The following is an 11,091-nucleotide window of genomic DNA, read 5'->3' as shown; positions in this document are numbered from 1 at the left end:
TCGTGGTCAGAGTCTAGGTACCTACTACGGATATAATGTGAAATTCATTATTTACAGTACGTTTTCATTATAATTTTAATACGAAAAACATACATTCGGATACAAGTAGGCCAACAGTAATCCGATACTTAGCCAGTTGTATAATTAACTCACATTTTAAAATTCGTTCATTTAAATGTAATTAGTAATTTACCCATCGAGCTTGTATTGCATTTGTAATTAATCTGTTTTAAGTTAACGTGCCATGAAATTCGCATCATCGTAGCCAAGCGTATCCTCGTTCTGCCCAACGTTCTTTATAAAGTACACTTTATTTCATATGGCTATATTTTTGCTCAGTAATTTTGAAATTGGTATCTGAATACACACACAAAAAGTTCGGACTATATTCTACACATCGGTCAAATTCTGATTGGAGACCTAACACTCACTTTTGAATTCCTTTGATAATTAAAATGTATCCTTTGGTACTTCTTTATGATGCATATTTCTGCATTTATTTACCTGAAACAAGACAATAATGTTCGTTAGTTATGTAGTTATTTCAAACAGGATTATAATAATTCTTAAATTTATACGCATTCGACCAAGTGTTCGACCAGTAAACTTTCAAAACTAGAGAAACTTGAGTAAGAGAATCCCCAAGCCATTGAGACTATTTAGTTTCGAATGCATAAAAGCGAGATGCATAGAAAGTAAGTTACGCACACGCTAGCGAGTGTATAGCGTGTCAAACTGGTCGTATCTGTCTAGGACCATGTAAGTATTGTATAGTCGCCATCACATATATCGGAGCGGCCAAGGTGTTTACAATATCTGAACACGCAGTCTAACGCCTTGACAATAGAGGCGTGTTCAGATATTTGTGAGCGCCTTGGCCGCTCCGATATTTCTGATGACGACTGTATATATGCGCCCACTTTACATCCATACTCGATGTAATCTTATTTTAATATCACTTGAATCACACTCATCATCATCATCATCATCTCTAATTGCGCCATACATCTATCAAGTATCGAGCGATTTCGCTCGAAGCGTTTTTTCGCGGCCTTCAGTAGAAAGATAAACGTAGCACAGTATTCAAAGTGCCTTTTATCCAGTCACTGTTGCTACTAAAATACCAACATTCACCAAAATATCATCTAGTATCATCTCTTTATGACCAACATAAGTACATCCCCAATCACAAAGAAGTATCACCAGTCTTGGGGTTAACTTACGTTGGATGCCTTGTTTGATATGCTGAATATGACATGAATATAGCATAGTAATGGGCGTCCCGTATTCTCGATAAATTATACGATACACACATCAGATGACTGCGGGCACGCGAGCGCACTAGAGATGGGACTAGTTGTCGATATAAATTATGATGCATTATGCAAGTAAGGTTGTCACATAGAGAGGTGAAACGATAAAATAATTACAGTCGTGTAAAATAAATATTATGTTGTTTAAGCTTTATTTTCGCTAATACGGCCATGGAATTTGATTTCAGTCCCATTGCGTACCTCGTCAAAGTGACAATAGTATGAGGTCCCTAGCGAATTTCATATTGATTGTCATTGTGACAAGGTACCAAATGGTACTGGAATTAATTTTTTGGACTATACCAATATCGAGCAAGATTGACAAGCTAATTATTATAATATACTAGTAGGTATCACTTTGTAGAAAACTTAAACATTCTGTAGGTTCATTGATTAAAATGATGAATGTCCGGAGACCTTCAAAGGATAAAAAATCAACATTTCAATCAATTGTGTTATAGGTTTCGTAATCATTATGTAGCTCATATCTATGAAATCTAAAAACCTTTAGAACTATTAATATAAAAACTAAAATGCATATATGAATTACTATAAAATTACATATTGTTATAAAGACATAAAGTCTTCACTATTAAAACATGCTTTCGTAAGATACGCGTTCCCTAAATTCTCAATGGGCCTGAGATTTAGTATTTTATCGCCTTAGTAATTAGTTACCTCTTAAATTAAGTCCGGACTATTTCAGCTTAGGTCGCGGTCTGCTAATGTACAGCTGGAGGCTGATTCTGATTTCAAAATTTGTTATTGATATCATTAAGTATTTCACGCGTGCTAATAGGCTACATGACTAATTTTTTTTATGGTATCAATCGATCGGGTTTGTTTTTAGGATCAAATGTCTATATGGGACCCATTGCATTAAAGTAACACAAAAGTCAGAAATTATAGTCAAAGTCCGACAGTCGCACTTCACTCGCGAAACGCCCTATACAAAACGGCCAGAGGCCGTGACGTCATCGCCCATCTTGTAGTATGGACAAAACAAGAAAATTGCGTTTTTGTCGGTGAAATATTGCGTTTATGTATATAGTTGGTATACAATATTTTTTTTGATGAAATGTAAGGAATCTAATGGTACTCTTACTTTTATCGTTTTTGGAAGTTAAAAAAAAACTTAAATTTTGAAACTTTCAGGTCCTGTAACTTTGTAATTTTTCAATATTTTATTTTAATATCCACATTATTGTGATAAATTGCTCTTTTGCTATCTATTTTACTAGATTTTGTTATAAAATTCAACATGTGTCATCATCCCTATTATTACGATCGAGATGTCTAATGAGACGATTGTGATTTTACCAATCAGAGTCGCAAAAGGTCGTACTAAAACATTTTTTATAATAAGAATACTCTTAGTCATATACATGAGGCGAATGAGCAGACGAATTGCCTGATAGTAAGCAATTACTGTCGCTCATGGACACCTGCATCACCAGACTAGAGGGGTAGTACGCTCTTTTCTTGAAATACCGCGGGCGACAGTTCATATATTCCACAGTTTAGCTGTGCCAGGCACGAACTTGTTAAAACATGAAATCTCCATGAAACTGATGATTCAGAATCGGCCGCCTGAATTTAATTGTTTTCCCTTGAAATTAATATTAAGATATCTCCAGTGTTTGGACAGGTTCTGCTGTTAGTTTAGATCTTCATTTACTTAGTAACAGAACTGTGGTAGTCGGCCGTTTGCACTCTGGATAGTTTGATTTTAGGTGATTTATGATTAAAGTTAGTATCTGGTTCGTTGTGTAGTTAAACGGTTCGCAAGAACTGACCATTCCTAAAAGTTAATACAACATAAATATTATTGTCTTCGGTTACCGCAATAGTTACTGATGAAATTAGACTAGGTATTAAAACGGATTAAATCGCGTATATTGAATTTATACTAGGTACATCCCGACGTTGCGCCTTGTAGCCCGGGCGTAAGAATACGGCTACGGCATCCCCTGCCTGTCGTAAAAGGCGACTAAAAGAGGTCCTCGGGGTCGGAGACGGTCGCAGCTAGGGACTGCGACTGCAAAAAGAGGGGACCCATAAAGGGGCACAGCGCTAGGACGGCACTGGCGGGTTCATTGGAGATCCCAGAGCCGTCCGAAATGTGCCGAGGAGGACAACTGGGAGGTTTTTAGTCGGTGAAAGTCCGACATAACCTCCGCGCTGTCCCTGCGGTGCGGAGGTATCCATAACGGATTTTCCTCCCAATAAAAAAAATCCCTACGTTACGAACCCTTTACAGCGTTCGTGGGCAACGGGTAATCCGCTTTAATAGTTTTATTCCACAATATAAATAAGTCTGCTATTTTAAATTGACTTATCGTTGATCCATATATGTTATTATTTAACTTAACGAGAGGGATCCAAACGTTATAATTAGCCGAGCGAGCGCGGAGTGCAAGGAGACGTGCCCGTTTTAGCTTGAGACTGTTTTCCTCTACAGGTCGCATTTTCATTGGAGCAGGATCGATTTTTTTACAGTCGGCGACAAAATCGACAATTTTTTTTGTGTCCGATCACTTTTAGGATCAAAAGAGTCCAGAGATAAGGACACTAGAACATCCAGAAATTAAAAAAAAATAATCTTTAACGACAGCTAATCTAAAAATTCCCAGCGTCTTCATAAATTTTCAGAGATAATACAGTGATTGAATAATTTTACGGTTTAGACTCACTTCTTTTAAGTCAGTCGCGCGACAATTAAAAAAAATAAAAAATCCGCAAAATTATTGAATGTTAGTAGAATAGAATAGTTAATAGAATAGAATAGAATAGAATAGAATAGAATAGAATAGAATAGAATAGAATAGAATAGAATAGAATAGAATAGAATAGAATAGAATAGAATAGAATAGAATAGAATAGAATAGAATAGAATAGAATAGAATAGAATAGAATAGAATAGAATAGAATAGAATAGAATAGAATAGAATAGAATAGAATAGAATAGAATAGAATAGAATAGAATAGAATAGAATAGAATAGAATAGAATAGAATAGAATAGAATAGAATAGAATAGAATAGAATAGAATAGAATAGAATAGAATAGAATAGAATAGAATAGAATAGAATAGAATAGAATAGAATAGAATAGAATAGAATAGAATAGAATAGAATAGAATAGAATAGAATAGAATAGAATAGAATAGAATAGAATAGAATAGAATAGAATAGAATAGAATAGAATAGAATAGAATAGAATAGAATAGAATAGAATAGAATAGAATAGAATAGAATAGAATAGAATAGAATAGAATAGAATAGAATAGAATAGAATAGAATAGAATAGAATAGAATAGAATAGAATAGAATAGAATAGAATAGAATAGAATAGAATAGAATAGAATAGAATAGAATAGAATAGAATAGAATAGAATAGAATAGAATAGAATAGAATAGAATAGAATAGAATAGAATAGAATAGAATAGAATAGAATAGAATAGAATAGAATAGAATAGAATAGAATAGAATAGAATAGAATAGAATAGAATAGAATAGAATAGAATAGAATAGAATAGAATAGAATAGAATAGAATAGAATAGAATAGAATAGAATAGAATAGAATAGAATAGAATAGAATAGAATAGAATAGAATAGAATAGAATAGAATAGAATAGAATAGAATAGAATAGAATAGAATAGAATAGAATAGAATAGAATAGAATAGAATAGAATAGAATAGAATAGAATAGAATAGAATAGAATAGAATAGAATAGAATAGAATAGAATATTATTTATTTCAGTTAAGTACACAGTTATACAATACATACACAGGAAGAAAGAAAAGACTTATAACTAACTTGTACACTGTCACTACACTGAAAAAAAGGTGAACACTCAGCATGATGCCGGGTCCTACTGGAGTAGTACCTGACGCTGGTCTTCCGTGAACACCTGTACTACCTGTAGGGAGCGTAGTTGCGCGCAGCTGCCAGCTAAATACAGTAGAGTTACTAAGATAACGATTACGATAATACACAACGAAGCGGCAATGAAGCAGTTGACATCAAATTATAGTATGACTGGTCTGGAAAATGTAACATCCATACTTAATATTATAAATGCGAAAGTGTGTCTGGCTGACTATATATATAAAATACAATACATAAAATAAAATAAAATAGTGTCATTCTTTGACCTCGACCACTGGAGTTTGTAAAGAAAACAGTCTCTGTCATACTTTACAAGTTTTCCGAAATTTCTTACTAAAACTGCGAAGTCCAACAGGCTCTTAAAGTTACTTAGTGTCACAAAATAGTGTTTTACTTAAAGCAGTCTTTAAGGTTCTGTTTTTCACGGCTATTTTTCCTAACAAATTTCTTTAGAGAAGCAAAGTGGTTGATCCTAATTTAACAGTAGGTAATTAATATTGACAAGATAAAACGAACAGCGATACATAATAATCTAAAATCGACTTAACTTTTACAAAAATCTTAACCTAAATTAAACTAAATCCTAAACTAACTAACAAGCACACAAGAACTATTCACAAAATGCTCGCCGCGTTGCCACGTTGAACAACGATGAACAACCTTTGAATAAGGATTTGACGATTTTTATAACAAGTTTGAACTGATTTTGATACAACCTTGATTAAAATAACTAAAACTAAAACTTAAAAATGCCTATCAAAATTTTGAGCCCTTGGTAGGGTGCCCATCACGCAGGCAGCGTTCTCGCGCTGGATTGCTATGGCCAATATTATATTCTGGTTTGTTATTAACGAAATGTCGTCTCATAAAAGAATAGGTATTTGTGTTGAAAACCTCTTTTCTACAAGTAGTGGAACGTCGTTCCGCGCAAGCCGGTACCCCAGTTAAAACGGAGTCCAGCAGAGCTCCATTAGGGCGCGCTGTAACCCAATTTGGCTGCCTCCGTTCACTGGGCTACTGCTAGCGAAGCGAGCGGTAGAAAACTTAAGCAAACCAGTATAAATCAACTAACTAGAATAACTACCTATAAAAGTCTAAATAAAGCTCAAAACTGACCCGCGAAAAATTGTGCCGCAAGCGACTCAAATGTACCGCGCGCATGTTGACAACATCAAATATGGGGCATTATCTATGAAAAGGGACCTTATCGTCGATGGCGCTTACGCCGCACAGCGGCGCGCGTCATTATATTTATATCGGAGCATCGTTAATAATGGCGTAACCGCCATCGACAATAAGGTCCCTTTTCATAGATAACGTCACATATTGTAATGCTGCCCATTGCCCAACAGGCGACATAATATTATTATATTATATTATATTATATTATTTTATTTTAGATAATTAAAAGTCTTAGGGCCACTTGCACCACCGCACTAACCTGGGGTCAAGCGGTTAAACCGTTAACCCAGTATCAAATTTTACTGGTAACTATGGTAACTCCCGGCCGCATTCTGTATGATAATACTATTACCTATTCTGTGCTTTTAGTGATACTTGTCAGACAAGTATCAGACATACCGTTTTCGTCCGTACCTATATGTATATACAATACAATAGAATACTTATCATTGCACACCTCACAGTTTACAAATATATATATTCCGTCGCATATCGCCAGTTCTCGGCATGCGATCTGAATATGATTCTGGAAATACAAAAGTCGAAACAGTCGCGCCTGAATTGCTGAATTCAAGTTAAACACAGACAGTTGGAGCATTCAACTGATTTGTACAACTGAGGGAATTTATCATTCCGCCGTACAAGGCGTTTTAAAGAAAAAAGGCGTTGTTAAGAGAACTTATAAAATACTTAGTTATATACGAGTATTTATATATTAATCAAATTTACAACCGGATCGGCCGCGAATTTATTTTATTACCTTAATTTACCGACGTTTCGACACAGGTTTCACTGGTCGTGACCGCGGCTAACAGGTTGATGTTGATGACGTTTGTGTGTGTTTTTTTTTTATCAAGCCAGCTTTGACTATTTAGGATTTTTACCTCATCACCTTCATATTTTTCTGTTTGGCCCTATGGTTGACTGTCCTTTGTTGTTCTCCATATTCATAAATTCAATTACTTCTAACCTAACTTCACATTATCACCTTTATGCCGACGATCTTCAGATTTACTCACAGGGCGTTATTGGCGAACTCACGTCTGCTATCCGTAAAGTGAATAGCGACTTAGACAAAATCTCAAATTGGAGTCGCAGTTTTGGCCTAAAAGTTAATCCGTCAAAGACACAGACTATTATAATAGGTAGCCCAAAACTGCTTCCCAGAATTGACTTTAACAACCTCTCACCTATTTACTTTAATGGCGTTTTAATTCCCTACTCGCAGAAGGTAAAAAACCTTGGCATCATTATGGATAGGACCTTATCGTGGGGTCCTCAGGTGGGCGAAGTCAGCAGGAAGATGTTCGCGGCGGTGTCACCCTATTTCACAGACAGAAATTTCATAGAATGTCGTTTCTCAGAAATTATTTCATATATTATTTGGATCATATACTTTCAGTTCCAATATTATTGTTTCATAGACTATTTACTTGGTTGAAACATATTTCACAGAAATTCAGTTGAATGTATATTACTATCAAACTTTTTAAATTTAGAAACGTATCAAACAGTAGAATTATGTTTCGTGTATTCTTGTTTCGTAGACACAGATTTCATAGATTGTTGTTTCATAGGAATTGTTTAATATAATATTTAGTTAGAGTATTTTCTTTTCAAATATTATTATTTCAGAACTTATGCACTCCATTTAAATTTATTGAAAAGGAACTCAATGCAAAGAATTGTAATATTAGAACTGCGACCTCCGCAGAAACAAACTGTTGCCTGAAAAGTAGGTTAGGTTAGAACTGCGACCCCCGCAGAAAAAAACTGTTGCCAGAAAAGTAGGTTAGGTTAGGTTAGAACTGCAACCACCGCAGAAAAAAGTGTTGCCAGAAAAGTAGGTTAGGTTAGGTTAGAACTGCGACCCCTGCGGAAACAAACTGTTGCCAGAAAAGTAGGTTAGGTTAGGTTAGAACTGCGACCCCTGCGGAAACGAACTGCTGCCAGAAAAGTAGGTTAGGTTAGGTTAGAACTGCGACCACCGCAGAAAAAAACTGTTGCCAGAAAAATAGGTCAGGTTAGGTTAGAACTGCGACCCCTGCGGAAACAAACTGTTGCCAGAAATGTAGGTTAGGTTAGGTTAGAACTGCGACTCCCGCAGAAACAAACTGTTCTGTTCTGTTCTGTGCAGCAAAGATCTATGATTTATTTTTTGACAAAGTAAGTATTGAGTTACTGAGCCTTCTATGAAATGAAAATATTAAGTCAATAAAATGAGAAACAAAATTCTATGAATATGCAGGCTTGGAAACAAGTTTTATATAAACTTAACATTACAAGGAATAATAATATATGACCTGAAATTTTATGACATGAATTTCGAAACATTAATTTTCTGAACTTTTAAAAATCTACAAATACAGCTTCTACAATGTAAGTGCACTGGAAGTTGATCATTCTATGAAATGATAATATGAGAAACATTTTCTATGAAGCACAATTCTACGAAAATGTAGTATATGAAACAACGTACAACCGTTCGCGGCAGTTGCTTCCCTGAGGAGATTACGAAACTTCCTTCCCATTCCTACTAGAATTGCCCTCGCACAAACTCTTCTCCTCCCTATTCTGGATTACGCTGACGTTGCTTATCTCGATCTCACTGAGGAGCAACTTAATAAGCTTGAGCGTATCCAAAATGTCTGCATTCGGTTTATATTTGGGCTACGCAAATATGACCATGTCTCCCACTTCCGGTCGCAGCTCAAGTGGCTCCCTATTCGCCTACGTCGTAACTCCCACGTTTTGTCACTTCTGTATTCCATTCTTTTTAACCCCGCAACTCCCCGCTATCTCAAAAACCGTTACAGCTATCTCCGTTCGGTTAGGTCCTCCCAGAATTTTCTTCTTTCTGTCCCGTCATCCTCGTCTAAATTCTATACTAATTCTTTCACTTTCCAATCTGTTCGACTATGGAATTCTCTGCCTGCAGACGTAAGGTGCGCCCAGTCTCCTAATTCTTTCAAGAGACTCGTTAAACTTCACTTTTTATCTGCTCCGTAATACTTTTACCTGTTTCCTTTTCCCTATAGCTGGCATATTTACACATATATTTATATATATATATATGGATGTATTTGTGTATGTATATGTGTATGTATATGTGTATGTATATGTATCTTATTTTATTTTATTTTTATTTGTGTTATACTGTTTTTGTATTGTGTTTTTCTGTGCTAAAATTCTTATATTGAATATGAAACACCTACTGACATGACATAAATTTATTAATTTCCGCTACCTAAAGGTTGTCTAGAAGAGATCGCTTTTTAGCGATAAGACCGCCTGTTGTTTAACCTCTTCTTCCTGTATTATCCGTATTGTTTTCTGTAATGAGGTGTACAATAAAGAGTATTTGTATTGTATTGTATTGACTGGTAGAGAATGCCATGAGGCATTACCTTTACCTTTTTAACCGCCTTCAAAAAAAAAAGGAGGTTCTCAGTTTGACCCGTATGTATGTATGTATGTATGTATGTATGTATGTATGTATGTATGTATATTTGTTCGCGATTATCTCGCGTTTGGCTGAACCGATTTTGATGCGGTTTTCAGAAAAGTGTTTGTTACATTCTGGAGAAGGTTTTAGTATACATAGATCTGAGCTGATGCTGAACCCTGGCTGTACCTAGTGGAACTCAGGTTTGGTGTAACATAGGCCCACGCTGTTTTGGTCATCCGACGCGTCTTGATGAGCACTTGGAAGAGCAGTACCCAAGATAGAGCTGATGCTGAACCCTGGATGTACCTAGTGGAACTCAGGTTTGGTGCAACATAGGCCCACGCTGTTTTGGTCATCCGACGCGTCTTGATGAGCACTTGGAAGAGCAGTACCCAAGATAGAGCTGATGCTGAACCCTGGTTGTACCTAGTGGAACTCAGGTTTGGTGCAATATAGGCCCACGCTGTTTTGGTCATCCGACACGCATTGATGAGCACTTGGGAGAGCAGTACCCAAGATAGAGCTGATGCTGAACCCTGGATGTACCTAGTGGAACTCAGGTTTGGTGCAACATAGGCCCACGCTGTTTTGGTCATCCGACGCGTCTTGATGAGCACTTGGAAGATCAGTACCCAAGATAGAGTTGATGCTGAACCCTGGCTGTACCTAGTGGAACTCAGGTTTGGTGCAACATAGGCCCACGCTATTTTGGTCATCTGTCACATCTTGATGAGCACTTGGGAGAGTAGTACCCAAGATGGAGCTGATGCTGAACTCTGGATATATCTAGTGGAACTCAGGATGTACCTAGTGGAACTCAGGTTTAGTGCAACATAGGCCCACGCTGTTTTGGTCATCCGACGCGTCTTGATGAGCACTTGGGAGAGCAGTACCCAAGATAGAGCTGATGCTAAACCCTGGATCTACCTAGTGGAACTCAGGTTTGGTGCAACATAGGCCCACGCTGTTTTGGTCATCCGACGCGTCTTGATAAGCACTTGGAAGAGCAGTACCCAAGATAGAGCTGATGCTGAACCCTGGCTGTACCTAGTGGAACTCAGGTTTGGTGCAATATAGTCCCACGCTGTTTTGGTCATCCGACACGCCTTGATGAGCACTTGGGAGAGCAGTACCCAAGATAGAGCTGATGCTGAACCCTGGATGTACCTAGTGGAACTCAGGTTTGGTGCAACATAGGCCCACGCTATTTTGGTCATCCGTCACATCTTGATGAGCACTTGGGAGAGCAGTACC

General features: G+C 36.8%; 1 protein-coding gene across 2 annotated transcripts in view; it reads right to left on the bottom strand.

Annotated features, from left to right (window-relative positions):
* LOC134657451 (alpha-2 adrenergic receptor) overlaps positions 1-11,091 on the bottom strand; it is a 547,428-nt gene that overhangs the window by 169,824 nt on the left and 366,513 nt on the right. The window lies entirely within an intron of this gene.

Source organism: Cydia amplana, chromosome 20 (genome assembly GCF_948474715.1).
Source record: "Cydia amplana chromosome 20, ilCydAmpl1.1, whole genome shotgun sequence".
Lineage (NCBI taxonomy): Eukaryota > Metazoa > Arthropoda > Insecta > Lepidoptera > Tortricidae > Cydia > Cydia amplana.
The sequence above is the reverse complement of the archived record's forward strand: the minus strand, read 5'-3'. Positions and strand labels throughout refer to the sequence as shown.